This window comes from Equus przewalskii, chromosome 16, assembly GCF_037783145.1.
Source record: "Equus przewalskii isolate Varuska chromosome 16, EquPr2, whole genome shotgun sequence".
Taxonomy (NCBI): domain Eukaryota; kingdom Metazoa; phylum Chordata; class Mammalia; order Perissodactyla; family Equidae; genus Equus; species Equus przewalskii.
In genome coordinates this window covers 6,295,213-6,312,572 of record NC_091846.1, presented here as the reverse complement: position 1 = coordinate 6,312,572, position 17,360 = coordinate 6,295,213, and the positions used below count along the sequence as shown (strand labels likewise).

General features: G+C 43.9%; 1 protein-coding gene across 14 annotated transcripts in view; it reads right to left on the bottom strand.

Moving 5' to 3' along the window:
• The window catches only part of WASF3 (WASP family member 3), a 122,049-nt gene extending 108,611 nt beyond the window's left edge, over positions 1-13,438 (bottom strand). For 8 of the 14 annotated variants that reach the window (XM_070578692.1, XM_070578705.1, XM_070578690.1 and 5 more), the window contains exon 1: positions 13,298-13,438. The gene's annotated coding sequence lies outside the window, so the exon portion shown is untranslated. Of the gene's footprint in view, positions 1-4,050; positions 4,309-12,923; positions 13,177-13,297 lie in introns of those variants that run through there. The other 6 variants (XM_070578696.1, XM_070578697.1, XM_070578686.1 and 3 more) reach the window with 5 other exon arrangements.
• Between the last annotated feature and the right edge of the window lie 3,922 nt (positions 13,439-17,360).

Below are 17,360 nucleotides of genomic sequence, written 5' to 3'. Positions count from 1 at the left end.
CGGACTTTACAAATGGTGCTGGGACAACTGAAAAGCCATTTGGAAGAAGATAAATCTATTCCTCACACCACACACCAGAATAAACTCCAGCTGTATCAGAAATCTAAACGTTAAACATGAAAAGTATTCAAGCTCCTGAAGAAAGCATTGGTGAAGCCTTCTATAACATAGGTGTACAGAAAGATTTTCTGACCTTGACTTAAAATTCACACCCAATAAAAGAAATGCTTGATAAATTTGACAATATGAAGATAAAATCTTTGCCTGGCAAAAAACACTATCAGAAAAGTCAAAAGACAATAAACTGGCAGAAAGCAGTTATACTATAGAACACATATAAAAGGCTATTATTCCTAAGACAAAAATGAACTTTTAAAAACTGAAGTGGGGGCCGGCCCCGTGGCTGAGTGGTTGAGTTCGTGCACTCCGATTGGTGGCCCAGGGTTTCGCCGGTTCAGATCCTGGGTGCAGACATGGCACTGCTAATCACACCATGTTGAGGCAGCGTCCCCACACAGCACAACCAGAAGCACTCACAAGTAGAATATACAACTACATACTGGGGGTCTTGGAGAGAAGAAGAAGAAGGGGAAAAAAAGAGTGGCAACAGATGTCAGCTCAGGTGCCAATGTTTAAAAAAAAATAAAAATAAAAACTGAAGGGAAAAAGAGCAGAAATCCTATAGAAAAATGGGCAAAAGACGTGAATAGGCAACTCACAAAAAATATTAAAATTTCCTTTAAACATATGAAAAGAGGTTCAACTTCAGCCATAATAGAGGAGATGCAATTAAACTATACCAAAGCAACCACCTTTCACCTATTATATTGGCAAAAATTCAAAAGCTTGTGTAGAAAAGGAGGCACTCACACACTGCTGGTAGAACTGCAAAATCGTACAATCTCTACAGAGGGGAACTTAGCAATGTCTAACACAATGACATATGCATTTACCCTTCAACCCAGAAATCCAACTTTTAGAACTTTACCCTCCATACAAAACCTTTAGAGCTCCAACACAAAAATACATATCCACAGGGTTATTCATAGCAACATTATTTGTAATTGCAAAATATTGGAAATTAACTAAATGCCCAAATATAGAAGCCAGGGTGGCCATACCACATTATATACACAGATCTATGCACCTGTAAAATAAACAAATTAATAAAATACTGAAGAGCTCTAGGGTTTGACATGGAGTACTTTCCAGGATACATTCCTAAGTGAAAAAAGTAAAGTTCAACAGAACATATATAGTATATGACCTTCTGCATATGAAAGAAAGGCAAATAAGAAAACATACATATATCTTCACAAAAAGAAACCAGAAAATGGTGAAGTCAGTTACCTGCAAGGGGGAAGGCAGGGCAGAGTTAAAGGGACATAGAAAAGAGTGATATTTCTCTGAGCATACTTTTTTGTATAGTTTTGATTTTTGGAAGCATGTTAAATTATGTTGAAAGAAAATCAAATCAACAAGGATGGGAAAGACCTAAAACTGAACACATACTAAAACAAATGAACCCAGGTCTTATTTAAATGAATAACAAAACCACAATGACAGGAGAAATTTCACCATTTAACTTAAAGTTAAAATTTATTAGCACATTTTGTTAAATACCTTTAACGTCTGTAGGATCCTTTGTGATGCTTCCTTTTTCATTCCTGATACTGGTTACTTGTGCCTCTATCTTTCTGAAATTGATTACTCTCACCAAATTATTGACATGATCAGTCTTTCCAAAAGAACAACTAGCACTGAAGATGTTCTCTACTGTATATTTGCTTTCTATTTTATTAATTTCTCCTCTTGTAATGTGTTTAGTTTGTTGTTCTTTTTCTAATTTTGGTCTTTCTTCTTTCCTAATATGTATTTAAGGCTATAAACTTTCCTCTAAGCATGACTTTAGCTGCACCCCACAAATTCTGATATACAGTATTCTTGTATTACTTCTCATCAAAATATTTTCTCAATTTTTCTAATTGCCATTGGAATACATCTTCTAAGACCCATGGGTTATTTAGAAAAGATTTTCTAGTTACATTTTGGTACTGATTTTAGTTTAATTTAGAGAACACTGTTCTGTTCAATTTCAATCCTCTGAAATATTCTGAGCCTTGCTTCTGCCCTGCAGGCTAACAGTTTGGGTGAATGTCCACATGCACAAGTAAAGAAGGTGCATTCTGCAGTTGTTAGGGTCAGCGTCTAGACATGCAAGGCAAGTTTATCAACTGTTGTTTAAATCTTCCATATCCTTACCAAAATTTGTTCTATTAGTTACAAAGACACTATAAAAAAAAAAAACCTCCCTCTCTGATTGTGAATGTATCTATTTTTTTCTCCTTATTTCTTTTAAAAATTGTATTGTAATCAGTAAAATTCTTTTTGGATGATCTAGACACTCTAGTATAGAGAAGAGAAAGGTGAATAACCTCCTCTACACCAATAAAAAAGGCAGCAATTTTTTCAGCTAATTATTATCCAAAATGGCTTAACATCACCTATCTTAAAAATAAATATCATTTTTACGGATAACTTCCAAAGTTTAACTGGGTCCTATCTAATAACACCAGACAGCAGACCAATTTGTTTAATTACTCACAAGTACCTTTTGCAACTAATTCATGCTGCTGGGCTCATGAGAAAAGTTAGCACGCTCTACAACACATTCCATAGAAAAACACAAGACTTCTCTACAGCCCTGTGGTACTAATCTCTTCAGTCTAAAATCACCTTGGTCCTGCTCTCTGGCAAAGATGGCAAAGATCATCCTCGCCTCTTAGTGCGCATTGCATTGGATCCCATGAGCCTCGACGCTGCCTTAGAATCATCCTCTCACAGGGCTCCACAGATCAACCGTTAGGATCTGAAACCCTCTGCCACCTCTGCTAGAACCCTTGATGATTTGGCTGTCTGTTCACGTGCTCCTTCCAAGAATCTCAGAGCTCAGGTATAGAACAGCCACGAAATCAGTCTTGATTAGTGTCCTCCATTTTCTCAGGTCAAGCGTCATCTCCCAGTTTGGATCAAGCACCCCTCCTATGCGATCCCAGGGCACCTTTTCTTCTCCACCTACAGCACTACACCACAGTGACCTCTTACTTGTTGTTCTCCGCTACACTATCAGCCCCTGGAGACCAGGGACTGTTTGCTTCGCCTGGATATCCTCAGCATCTACAATGCCTAGCACACCAAGACACTCTCCTCCTACTCTTGTCCCCTACGGTTACTCTCTACACAGAAGCGAGCCTTTTAAAATCGAAGTCAAATGATATCATGTCCCCGCTTAAAACCCTGCAATGACTTTCCATCTCACTCAGAATAAAACCCTAAGAGCCACCAACCTGGTCTATCAGGCCTCACAGCATCCGACCCTTTATTGCCTCTGTGACCACACACACCCACACACACCCACACTGCCCTCCTTGCACCTGAAAGGGCTTCGCACTGGCTACTCCTTCCTCCATAAAGCTCTTTCCCAAAATATATGCCTGACCGGCTCACTCCTTCACCTTCAGTCACACCTCTGCTCAAGTGTCACCTCAGAGACACCTGCCCCGCCCACACGATAAAAATGGCAGTCCCTGAAACTCTCTCCCCTTGCTTCTTTATTTATAGCCGTTATTACTACACGTACTTAGGTTGCTTATTTAGTGTCTTTCTTCCCTAGTAGAATGTGATCTCCAGAAGAAAGGGCAGAAATTCACCCTCTGGAATACGGATCAGGAAGCTTGGCTGGGAAGGGTCAGGCAGTAAATATTTTACACTTTGCAGGTCAGACAGTCCCTGTTGGAACTACTTAACTCTACTCAATTCTGCCTTGTAGCCTGAAAGCAGCCACAGGCAATACGTAACAAATGGGCAAGTCTATGTTCCAATAAAATGTTCTTTCCAAATTAGGCAAAAGGCCAGATTTGGCCCACAGGCTACAGTTTACCAACCCCTGTTCTGGAAAAAGCTTATCATGCAGTACATTGACTTTGAACTAACCAACCATCTCTCTGTTCTTGGTCTTTAAAGCTATTTTTAATTAACAACACAAAATACCAGCACTTCAAGCTCATCAAGAAGATAACTTCAGGGGCCTGCCCGGTGGCGCGCCCGTTAAGTTCCCACGTTCTGCTTCAGCGGCCCCGGGGTTCGCTGGTTTGGATCCCAGGTGGAGACCTTCGCACCACTTGTTAAGCCATGCTGTGGCAGGCGTCCCATACAAAACAGAGGAAGATGGGCACAGATGTTAGTTCAGGGCCGGTCTTCCTCAGCAAAAAGAAGAGGATCGACAGCAGATGTTAGCTTAGGGCTAATCTTCAAAAAAAAAAAAAAGATTATTTCAAACTAGTTTCTATACACCGTTTACCAAAAAATCTATTTGAGATTAATTTTATTCCCGAATGGCTGTTTGAAGGATATGCAATGCGTCCTTTCTTACACTAGAAAGCACATAAACCATGTTAGTTTGACCCTCTGAAGAAATGAGTACGGCCAGTGGGATGAGAGGTGCTGTGTGCTGGCCCCTAAGATGTCCCCTACAGGGCTTCTCTTTCAGCCACCAGCTGAACTGAGCAGGTTCCCGCTTCCTACCAGACGCTAAGCCACAAGGTAGAAAAAGTCTGACCACCTGAATGGCCCCATGCAAGACCACCCCACAGGGACCCCAACACTAAGTTTCAACATGGGTGAGAAATAGATATTTCTTGTGCCGAGTCACTGAAATCTTGCAGTTATTAAAGCAGTTAGACCCCCGCGTCTAAAACACTGAACCAGGCGGCCCTCAATCTTGTTGAAACTATAGGTCTTACTGTTCTAATTCCTGATCCTCACATTGTTTTAATTCCCATTATTTATATTCAGCTTTATTGTGAGTATTTCCCATAAACTAACTCAAATCTTTATTTAATGGAGGACAAGTGAGACAAGCCTCCACTGTTTACACTTAATAAAGTCATAAGCATCTCAAACAAGAGAAATTAGGGTAAAGTATATATTCTACTTAAAACTGTATTTGTAACTTTCACTTATATGCAGTTGATCTAAGTTATATCAGTGTCCAAAAAGGGAAAGAATGCTGAGTAAATATTAAAATGCGCAGCAACATATTTTGTCTCAAACGAAATATGACAATCTTTAGAAACCAAATAGCCTGAGAAATGAAACCACAAACTTCTAAACTCTTGTCTAGCAAGAAAGAGTAACCACAAATGCAGCTTAAAAGAAAAACTCTGTTCTAAATCCTTTAATACCTAATCCCTATACAATTCTTTCAAATGACGTCCCTGAGGTTTTGTCATTTCCATAATTTTTTTTTTTAGAGTACTATGAGGGACGGGTGGTCTAGTGGTTAAGATTCAGCATTCTCACCACCGTGGCCTGGGTTCGTTTTCCAGTCAGGGAACGAGACTACCTGTCAGTCAGGTGTCACACTGTGGTGGCTGCATGTTGCTGTGATGCTGAAAGCTATGCCACCAGGATTTTAAATGCCACCAGGGTCACCCATGGTGGACAGGTTTCAGTGGAGCTTCCAGACTAAGACTAGAAAGAAGGACCTGGACACTTACTTCCGAAAAATTGGCCATGAAAACCCTGTGAATAGCAGTGGAGCATTGTCTGATAGAGTGCAGGAGGTGAGAGGATGGAGCAAAAAAGACTGGGCAGAGTTCCACCGTGCTGTACACAGGGTGTCTAAGAATCAGAACTGACTGGATGGCACGAACAACAAAAAGGGAGGAAACTGAACATTTCGGAAATGAAGGGAGCTTTTAATTTGCCTATGTAATACAATGCACAGACAGCACAAAAGCTGTGAAAACTCGAATGATGGCTCAGGTATGAACTTCATTATCATTGATAAGCTTTGTAACTATTCAAAATTACAACGCCAATTTTTAAAAAGGAGTAACATTTTAATAATCTTCCTCCCTGGGATATCTCACAGAACAATTCACATTTTAGTAAAGACCTTGGAAACAATGTTGTTTCCAGCGTGTAATTAAAATCTGAAGAATGGTGATTGGGGAATTTGGGGGTTTATGTGTATTTCTAGCATTTAAATCAAAAACCAGGATAATTAACTCGAAAAGACTCACAAAAATAGGAGACAAACCCTATGGAAAACCAAGAACCAAGCTATGTTTTAAACAGGGTTGGTTATAAAACAAAAAGTGTTTTCCTATTTCTACTGAAAATGGACATGTGTCTTATATTAGAAAATTACAACCTTCCTCCTAAAATTAAGATGTTACTGTCTGTTCCTCCTCATTCTAAGCTGTGCAAGAGCCTCTCTCAGAATGATACAAACATAAGCATAAATTTCTCCCTCTCTGTACTTGCTACCTTTCTAGTTAATGTCATCCCTCAAATTTGACTAGATGCTTTACTCCCTAAGTGTTTAGACACTATTCCTTGCATGCACCACAGGGAGCAACTTAAATCCATAAGCCTCTCCATAAGCATTAATTCTAAACCTAGGAAAGAATACAGCCCAGCAACGATTTACAAAGGGAATCCAGGGCTGAACTCCGCCTCAGTAATTCCCTAACACAGGACTACACAGCAAAACAGGCAAGAAACAAAACAACCTGTCATGTACATATTCTGAGGGGCTGAAAAAACAAGCATGATATGAGTAGGACAAAATGACTCAGCTAAGTTTTTAAAATTACATAGTTGTGATAGTGTTCAGCTTATTACATGGTCGTGAATCAAAACACATGACATATTCAGTCAATGAAAAAATATTTGTTAAGGATCTACTATGTGCAAAGAATACACCACTCCTCCATTTAGCTGACAGAATATGGCCACACGGATTCTAGTTCACAATCACACCCATACTTTTTTTTTTTTTTAAAGATTTTATTTTTTCCTTTTTCTCCCCAAAGCCCCCCTGTACATAGTTGTGTATTCTTCGTTGTGGGTTCTTCTAGTTGTGGCATGTGGGACGCTGCCTCAGCGTGGTCTGATGAGCAGTGCCATGTCCGCGCCCAGGATTCGAACTAACGAAACACTGGGCCGCCTGTAGCGGAGCGCGCGAACTTAACCACTCGGCCACGGGGCCAGCCCCCACACCCATACTTTTATATTACAATACAATCCACCAAACACAGAAAATGGGTAACAGCACTCAGTGAGAGGATGCTATGAGACGACCTAAAATGGAAGTGCTGCCGCACAGCAATAAAATCTTTAGCATGCACTGCAGCACACCTTTTAAAAATTCAATATGGTTTTCAATTGCTAGAAAACAGAAGACTCAAAGACCAAAGATCACAAAGCCTGTGGGCATATGGCCGGCTGGAGGGGAGAAGGCACTGACTGTTACCCCTGTAAGCTAAGGTTACGGCCTGACAACAGTCTTGACAGGACCACGACGTTTATGAGGTTATCTGACAAAGCTGGAACACACCCACTAAGCACTGATGTGTGCAAGGCACCATGCTGTCTGGCTCCTGCCCACAAGCACTTTACGGTTACTCAGCCAGACAATTTACCCTCTATTATCTCTCCAGCTTTGTGAGGACAGGAGCTCGGTCATACCAGCACTGCTATTCCCAGTAACCAGAATGATACAAAGGAGGCATTCAACCACTTGTGGATGAACTGAAAGGAAACATAAAGCAAAAACTACAAGAAAGAAAAATTTTAAGTAAGTGAAACACCAAAAAAGTTCAAGAATATATAACACAGCAGAAGATATCTTTGGATTAATTTCAAGGTCATTGCTCCAGGAGGTCGGAGGGCATCCTAAGAACAGGCACAAGGGGAAATTTCACAAGTAAAAGGTGGAAAAATGATCCCAGATGCTGAGCTCAGGGTCAAGGCCCTAGAAGCTCTAGTGGACCCGAAAGAGGAGAAAATTCTCTGGGGTGTTTGAGATGTGTAAAAAAATTTTTTTTTAAAGTCAAAGGAAAAAAAGCGCTAACCTCAAAGAAGAGGAAGAAGAAACACAACAGGGTGGCTCCAAAGATTAAGAGCGAAATCTGCGTATGGAAAAACATTCTCATCCGGGGACATCCATTAAGATGGGAGGAGAGGCTCTGACACAAAACAAACAAACAAACTGGCCTGGAGGGAAGCAGGAGAGAACGCACTGCAGGAGAAAGGATGCCTCAGAGAGAACAGGGCAGCTAGAGGGGACAGGCACAGAGAGAATACGACCTCCAGAGGACACCAGGACCTAGAAAGAGGCAAGCATGCCCAGGGAACACACCCTGAGAAGGACCAAACCGTCCTAAGAAAACCATGCCTTGAGAAAGGAAGTAAAAAGATCTTAGTTTTTTTTAATGAGAGAAAATAAAGTCAATGTTAAAAAAAAAAAAAAACAACACCCTGTACCAGACGTCACTCTCTAGTGACTGCCTCTCTTTCCTCTCTAACATCAAGTTTTAGAAAGAACTGTCTACCCTGCCTGACTAGCTTCCCCGCTTGGCACATTCACTCCTTAATCCACAGCAATAAGGCTCCCCCGAGACTCCTCTTGCCAAAATCAGTAATTACATCCCAGAGCTAAATCCAATGGAAACTCTGAAATCACTATCTGACTGGAGCTCTCTCTAGCACCCTCTCCCTCGTGGTTCTTTAACATGCTCAAATCCCTCCATTTAAAGGAAGAAAAGGTTCCCCTTCACCTACCCTCCTATAGCCACCCTTTACCACCACACTTACTAAGAGTGGTCCACGCACACTGGCTCCACTTCCTGCTCCCACCCACTATTATGTAAGAGGGTTCTCTTACAAACTGGCCATCTCGCTCCTGTCCCCATCACTGTGTCGCCATTGCTGTCACCTATATTACTAATGACCTCTTGGCTGAGGTTCTCTTGGACCATGGCCTCCAAGCCACCGTTCATGCCCCCAGGCCTCATCCTTCTCAGACTCAATGTGGGAGCCTAGTCTCCTGTCCAACTTTTAAACACAAGAGTTCCTCCGATCACTTTCTACACCACTCCTCTTCTCACTCCATACACGCTTCTTGAATAACCTTATCTACTCCAAAAGCCTCCATTAACAAATACAGGCAAAGGCAGAGGTTCTAGAATTTTCTCTGTTCACTGCGCCTAGTGTTTCAGGCCAAAGAAATGCCTAATGATTAATGGAATCGTTAGGTAAGTTTTAATTACTTAACTATTTATGCCCCCAACAACTTAGTACCCATTTGAAAAAAGTACCCTTCAATTGAAAGAAAATGAGTATTTTTATTCCATTCTTAAATAAACCACAAGTATTTACTAATGGTATGTGTGCATGTGTTGAGCACCTCACAACTTTGCAAACCTAGGAGTCAGACTGGATACCACCTCCCTTATTTCCTGTTCCACACTGATCTTCACAAAGGGCAGCAACCACTGAAAACCCAGCTTTACAACGAGGACATCATTGAAAGGAACGCAGTGCAACCTACTGCAGAGACTTAACTACTCTGAGCTAGTAGTTTCCACAGGGTTCGACACGTCACGTATTGCTGTGTTTCCTTCAACGACTTAATTTAATATCCCACAGTCTCCCTGCGAGCTCATCGCAGCACCTCAGCAAACAGCTCAAATGTGTGTCTCTAGGCCAGACCCCTCCCAATTTCTAGATCCCTAAGGTAGCCAACTGAACACTACGGCCCACAGGCACCTTAAATTAACAAGGCCAAGTGTAACCCATCATTTTTTCCCCAAAATGGCTGCTGCTGGCCCTCCCGCTCCCTAAGAATGGCACCATGATCCACCCAACCATCCAGCCAGCACTTGGCACTGCCCTGAACTCCTCACTCTCCCAATTCCCCCATCACAGACACACAAACGCACACACACACATCCAACCAACAACCAAGTCCCAGCAATCCTACCTCCTCCTTCCAGCCTTGCCCCCTCTTATCCATCCATTCTCCAAAGGGTACATCTGATTCTGTCCTTCTTTGGCTCAGAATCCTCCAACCATTTCCTACTGCCCATAAAGTGGTTCAAACTCCTTATAACAGGAATCACAAGACCCTATGTGGCCAGGCCCCTAGTTACTTTTCCTGTCTCATCTCTGGCCACTTCCCTGCCATTGCACTCTACTGCACCACCATACTAAATTTCGTTTTTAGTTGCTCCAATGCACCATCTCCCCAACAAGACTTTGTACACTCTCCTCAACCCAGACTTTGATGGATTCCTTTTCTCCTACTTCTCCTGGAGGCTTCTCTCATCTCTGAATAGTCCCAAAGCTTGGGTTTGTAGGCATCCTACAAGCTCCTGCAGGTAGCCCCTCTCAGGGCACTTATCCTACACTGCACTGTGACCAACAGTTAAAACTCTCTGAGACCTGAGCTCAGCAGTCAGCTCATCTGGGGCTGACAGAGGTATCTGCCTTGTTTATCTTTGCATTGCCAGCACATATTATAAACTCTGAAGTACACTAAATGAATAAAGCCAGTGAATGAATGGATTAGGTCATTCATGGATGCTCCACAGCCCTCACTGCTGACTGACTCTCTCATGGCGCTTATTGCACTGCATAGAAACTGTGTGTCTCAGTAGACTAGGAGCATCTTGAAAGCTCTCATCTCTTATTTCTGCAATCCCAGTATTAAAATAGTGCCTGGTTGGGCCAGCCCCAGTGGCCTGGTGGTTAACTTCAGCACGCTCCGCTTCAGCAGCCAGGGTTCAGTTCCCAGGGGTGGACCTACATCACTGTTAGTGGCCATGCTGTGCTGGCAGCCCACATACTAAAAAACAGAGGAAGACTGGTACAGATGTTAGCTCAGGAGGAATCTTCCTCAGGGGGAAAAAAAACAGTGCCTGGTACTTAGGAGGTGTTCACTAAGTGGATTTTGAATAAAAAAGGTTACTGAAAAAATTCTGGAAGGCTATATACATGCCATAACATTAAGTGTGGTTACCTTTAGGGAAAGAAACAGGACAAGGGCAGCAATAAGAAGAGGAAAAGGGAACCGAGACTTTTTACTCCATCTATCTCCATAGTGACAGTAAATTTATTTCACAATATGCATTATTTATGCATTTCTGGTCTACAACATTCCTGTATTTCCAGCATAATATTAAGTCATGGGTACAGAACCACTCCTGAAGAAGAAGACATGGACTCAAGCAACATTTGGTTCCAAATGCCCAAGGGCAGGTCTCAAGAAAACCCGGCCTCAAAGAGGAAAACAGGGTACTAAAGAAAAAAGGACTGAAAAGAGAAGTTGAGAATTTAAGGTCTGTACAACAATGTGGAGGCACTCCCAAGAAAACAGAAGGAAGGATAACAGCACATGGGAGCGGAAAACATAATCTGTAAGTATTCTTCAAAGAAACTTCTTGGAACTCTAAAAGGACACCACTAGCAGCGGCCCACTAGTACAGGCAATTCTTTTAATACTTACCATAGGTCGTTGTTTTAGTAGAAACGTTCCAATAACCAAATGGTTATTCGCCACATGCAGGTTTCTATGGGAAGTGTAAAGTATGTCTACGAAGACACATTGAGAATAGCTAGGAGGCTACAATGTTGGCATGACCACTTAGCAAAGTGTTTCACCTTTATTTTCAGAATTTTTAAAAATAGTGAGCACATCATTGTCTACTACGTCATAAATTTTAAGCAAACAGATAAAACAATTTATAAAGCAACTTCATGTCAGCAATTGGAAGTGCAAGAACAATTTGTATATGTTGAGAGCTCAAGAACAAGCTTCTTTGAATGTTTCAAGAAAACAGTGAATACAGGTCAGACCATAAATATATAAAGTCAATCAAACTTTCTAACCTAATGAGCTTCAAACATTTGAAAAGACACAGCTTTTGTGAATAGAAATTAAGATCTTTAAATATAAAGAAAAATGAGTACTATGTGGATGCTATTAGAAAGGAGACCAGACACACAATAAGAACTGCCTATGGGAAAGGTCAAACCCAGCTTTCTTTTGTTTAACCTCTCAAGTAGATAAAAGAACTAGCTTTAAAGAATCACTGCATTGTTTCACTGCTAGAAAAGGAAAGTTGGGTAAAGCAAATACAAAAACAAGCAACCAATGTTCAACAGAATTTGCCCAAGAGGCAATAGAAAGATAAGTCAATTACAGCACTTTGAACTTGGTTTTGATAGACAAGCAGACATTTTAAGCCTTAGACAAACCTAATTTTTAGGATGCAAAAGATTCAAATGGCTAGCCTCTCCCCTTATAAAATGTGGATTCCGAATCTTATTAAAATTTCATGCCCCATTATGCATTTGATTTGGATAGCTTTAAGGCAAAAACTGGCCTTTTTTATTTTCAGTTTTCAAAAACTCAAAAATTATTGCTGGGAGTAACCGCGAATTTAAAATTAATCCCCAAATGAGAAAGAGCTCCTATTCCGTCCAATAGCAGCTAAGAAAATGAGATGCTCCCATTCCTCCCTAAGCCCATTGCTCAGCTTCTTAATAATTAAGAACTCTGCTCTCCACCCGGGAACGATCCCTCGCAAGGAGATTAAACGAAGAAGAAATCGCCATTGCCCCTAAGTATCACAGACGGAGAGGAAAAGGTTTTCCACTCGCTGAAGCTCTGGCGCGGAGGAGGCGCGAGAGCCAGGCGCCGCGGCCCCCGCCCGCCGCGCAGGGAAAGTCTCCCGGGGACGAGCCATCCGGGCGAAGCGGCTCCGGGCGCGCAGCCCTCTCCCCTCGCCCAGCAGCACGCCTCTCGCGGGCTGCCCGACCCCTTCCCTGCCCTCGGAGAGTCAAGACTCGCTGCTGAGGCCGGGAGCCCCGCAGGCCCGCAGCCCTGGGGCGCAGAGGGCTCGGGGAGGGCGAAGCCGGGGCTGGGGAGGGCCGGAGCCCGGGGCGGGGGGCACGCGGGACTGGGCCAGACGCGGAGGAGGGCGCGCGGAGCCCGGAGGGATGTGGAGGTCCCGGACGCGGGGCAGCCGCGGGCGCCGTGCATGGGGCGTGAGCCAAGGCCCGCACGTCACCTGGGGCCGGGATGGCCGGCGCCTGCTCCGCAGCCCGGGGAGCGCGCACCGGGCAGCGCCGGAGCCCGAGAGCCGGGGGGCGGCGCGGGAGAGAACGGCCGCCGGGCCGCGCCGGCGGGAAGCCCCGGTCGGCGAGGGAGCCGGCGGAGAGGATGCAGCCGGGCTGCAGGGTGAAGCGCGGGGCGGCGCCGCGGCCCGCAGTGGGCCCCGCCGCCCGGCCGAGCGCGCCCGGCGCGATGCAGCAACTTCACTTGGCCGCGGGGCTGCGGGGGCCCGGCCCGCGCCCGCCCCTCCCCCGGGGCAGCCGCCCGGCCCGCAGCCGAGAAGGAAGGGCTCAGGACCGGGGAGCCCGGCCGGCCGGAGCCCGCACTCACCGGTCCGCGGGCCCGCCGCCGCCGGCGCCGGGGCAGCGCTCCGAGCTCCATGGTCCCGCCGCGCCGCGGCCGCCCGGCGCCACCGCCCCGCACCACACCGCACGCAGCGGCGCCCGCGACGCCGCCTCCGGCCCGGCCACGGCCGCGGCCACGCCCCCTCCCGGCGGGGGGCCCGGCCGGAGCAAGAGGGAGGCTCAGCGCCGGCTCCACCAACCAGGGCCCGCTCGCCCGTCCGCTTCACCAGGATTGGCGAGCGTCTCAGCCAATGGAGAAGCGACAAGAGCGGCGGAGCGTCGGCGCCGAGGGGCGGGGGATTGCGGAGGAGGTGGCTCCCACCCTTGGTCCTCCGCCGCCGGGTCGCGATGAGGCTTTGACCCGGCTCCCTTTCAGAGCGAAGGGGTAGGGATACTTTGAGCCGAGTTTATCGAAGGGGCCTTGTATCACCCCTGCTGACGATGTGCCCACTGCAGTCCCTTTTGAGTTTCCACCTATACCCTAGGCTCACCTGGGTTTTGAGGGCTCCTGGAAACAGAGGTCTACCTGTAGTGTCAGACGTCCTGCAGGGCTGAGGGTTCAGGCAACCCCGAGAGAATTATAGCCATGCCATCGGTTGGTTTTATGCCCTTCTCAAATCCGTTAACATTCTGCCAAAATCTTCTCATCTCCCTCTACAGATTCTTCCCTTTTTCTTCACCCTATCTCCAAACACCGTCTACCCCAGATGTGAGAAAATCTACAGTAACTATTAGATACAGGATATCCCTGAAACTCCCAAGCTAAGCCCAGTGACAATGGAAACATAGCCAGGTGGTACTTGATGACTCCGGCGTAAACTTCAGAAGGGAGGAGGAAAGGAAAGGAAGAGAAGAAAAGAAAGGAAAGCCAAGTCTGTTCTCCTAGGTCCTGAAGGAAAGGAGTTTAAAAACATCAAATAGAAATGTTGTCTTTATTTTATCTGCGTGGTTTTCTTCTTTATTAGTTACAAACAAGATCACTAAATTGAAAAACTTTTAGGAAAAAGGTTCAAATTCCAATAAAGAGTCCAATAAAAACTAATTTAGGTTGTCTTGCTCTTGTCTTTACAGACGTGTGATAGCTATCCACACCTGTTCCAGCTGTAACAGCAACTAAAAGGTAGGAAAAATGGATAGAGGTGATAACAATTTTAGCAAAGTTTGCAGAACCAGAAATGCAGAGGAAAAATCACGCATCCGTCTTCCTGTGTAATCTGTTCATCTACACTGCTTCCAAAGGAAGGATTTTAAAAGCTCTATTTTAAGATGACATATACTTAGTTTCCACATCCTGTCGCCATGAAATATACTGGTAATTAATAGGGTAAACAGGATTTTAGTGAATGATTACAGTGTCCCTGTATTTGAAATATTGTAACCAGAGTGATAAATTTCTGCTGAATTCAAAGCTGAATTGGCATGCAAATTAAAATGACTCTCCTTCATTTTGTCTTCAGTTACCCAGGAAAACAGCTTCCATGTCTATATTTAGGTCACTGATTTAGAGCTCAGAAATGTGAAGGTATAGGCTACCCAGAGTGTGTTTTCAAGGTTGCTAACCACATTTCCTTTGCTTCTTCCCTCTTCAGTAACCCCGCCTTATATGAACTGCTGCTACACTGAGTTTGGCATCCACTATTAGCCCTTAATCATACTGTCCTGAGGTGTTTGGGATTGTATCATGTAGGCCAGTCTTAGCTCTCTAATTAGATGGTAAGTTCCATGAGGTAAGGTCCTTATTTTATTCTCCTGTTTCCGGCCCCCATAATGCCTAGTACATTGCTGAACATGTAGTAATTATAACTCTATCCTTAGTATTGTGTCCATAATATAGAGAAATTCTTTCAAATATAGTGCTTCTGTGAGCCAGTCCTTTAAATAAAAATTGCTCAGAGTAGTCTTGTTAGGGGGCCTCACACTTAATAGTGCTTGAAAAATGTTGCCGAATCAGGGAGTGAATTAGGCGCCTGTGACAGAACCTTGACTAAAGTGCTTACCACATGGGGGTGCTTCTTATCACATAAAAAGTCTGGAGAGAGCCCTGGGGTTTCTTCAACGTCTCCACAACGTCAATCTATCTCAGGCTCCTTCTATCCATTGCCTCTACTGTCCTTGACATGTGACTTTGTCTTCATCCTACAAGATGGCTGCTCCCCTCATGGGCATTGTATCACATTCTGGAAAATGGTAGGGGGATGGGTAACACAACAGGCAAAAGATCAAAGAGGTGCATGCCAGCCAAGTCTTGCCCTTTAATAATCTTTCCAGGAAGCTCCGACCAGCACCTTCTGCTTGTTTCTTATTGGCCAGACCCATGTCACACTGACCACCCCTAACTGCAATTCTGAAATACTAAGTATTTTAAGCTAGGGACCTCATTTACAACATTGTCAGGGTTCTGTTACTAAGGGAGAAGGGAAGTGCATTTTCTGCCATAGCTACCAAACAAATGAATACATTTGAACCCTGACTCTGTTCATGAGATGACCCGCTTAAAAAAAAGCCATTCAAATCTCAATAAGAAAACAACCCAATTTTAGAAAGAGCAGAAGATCTGAACAGACACCTCATCAAAGTAGAGATGGCAACATACAGATGGCAAATAGCGTATGCTCAACATTATATGTCTGAGAATTGCAAATTAAGACAATAATGAAATACCACAACGTACCTTCTAGAATGGCTAAAATCCAAAAATTAATAATACTAAATGCTGGCAAGGATGTGGAGCAACAGAAACGCTCATTCACTGCTGGTGGGAATGCAAAATGGTACAGCCACTTTGGAAGACAGTGTGTCAGTTTCTTACAAAGCTAAGCATAGTCTCATCACACAGTCTAGCAATTGTGCTCTTGGGTGTTTACCCAAAGGAGTTGAAAACTTATGCCCACACAAACGCCTACACCCAAATGTTTATTTATAATCACCAAACACTGGAAGCTACCAAGATATCCTTCAGTAGATTAATGGGTAAACAAACTGTAGTTTATCCAGACAATGGGATTTTATTCAATGATAAAGAGAAATGAGCTGTCAGGCCTTGAAAAAAAGTGGAGGAATCTGAAATACATATTGCTAAATGAGAGAAGCCAGTCTAAAAAGGCTACACACTATATGATTCCAACTCAATGACAAAACTATGGAGACAGTAAAAAAGCTGAGTGGATGCCAGGGGTTAGGGGGAGGGAGGAGTGCATAGGCAGAGCAGAGAGGATTTTTAGGGCAGTGAAAATACTCTGTATGATATTATAATGGTGAACACATGACATTATATATTTGTCAAAATCCATAGAACGTACAAATTCTGTTGCCCTTCAACTACTGCTAAATCTTAAAAAGTTCTTCATCACATATGTTTTTTTAGTTTGGGGGGAGTTTCCTCTAATTTTTTATAGTGAAAATGTTCAAATGTAAAGAAAATTTGGAGGAATGGTCCAATGAAAACCCGTATACCTTTCGTCCAGATTCACCGATAGTCTAGACACAGCGACATTTGCTTCATTTGTCATCACAGTCTCTCCCTCCCTCCCTCTCCCGCTCTCTCTCTCTCTCTATCTCTCTCTCTCTCTCTCTCTCTGTATGTGCTCATGACTTTTTTTCTCAACCTCTTGAAGGTAAGTTGCTGACACCAAGACACATTACTCTAAATACTTCAGTGTGTATCTCCAAGAACAAAACATGTAATTGTTCTAGTATATAAAAGACACACAGAGCCTGTAAAGTGGGGTCATGGAGACTAGCTACTTCTAACTGCCCAAGACTCTGTTACTCCCTTTTTTTTTTTCTGTAAATCTTTGTCCAACCTCATATACAATGCCCTTATCCCCATGAAGTGGTATCATGCTGAGGTAGTAAAATTAAATTTGGGAGCAAGAGAGGTGGTGACATGGCATCATGCAAAAGAGAATTCCAGTGCAGCAAGGCAATCAATCATTCACGTTCCGTGATCTGATGCGTGTGAAGCACGTGGTACACGGGCCTGGACCCGCGAGTGAGCTGAACGCGTGCTGTCCAGCACTATTACAACTCTCATACATATGAACGAGCTC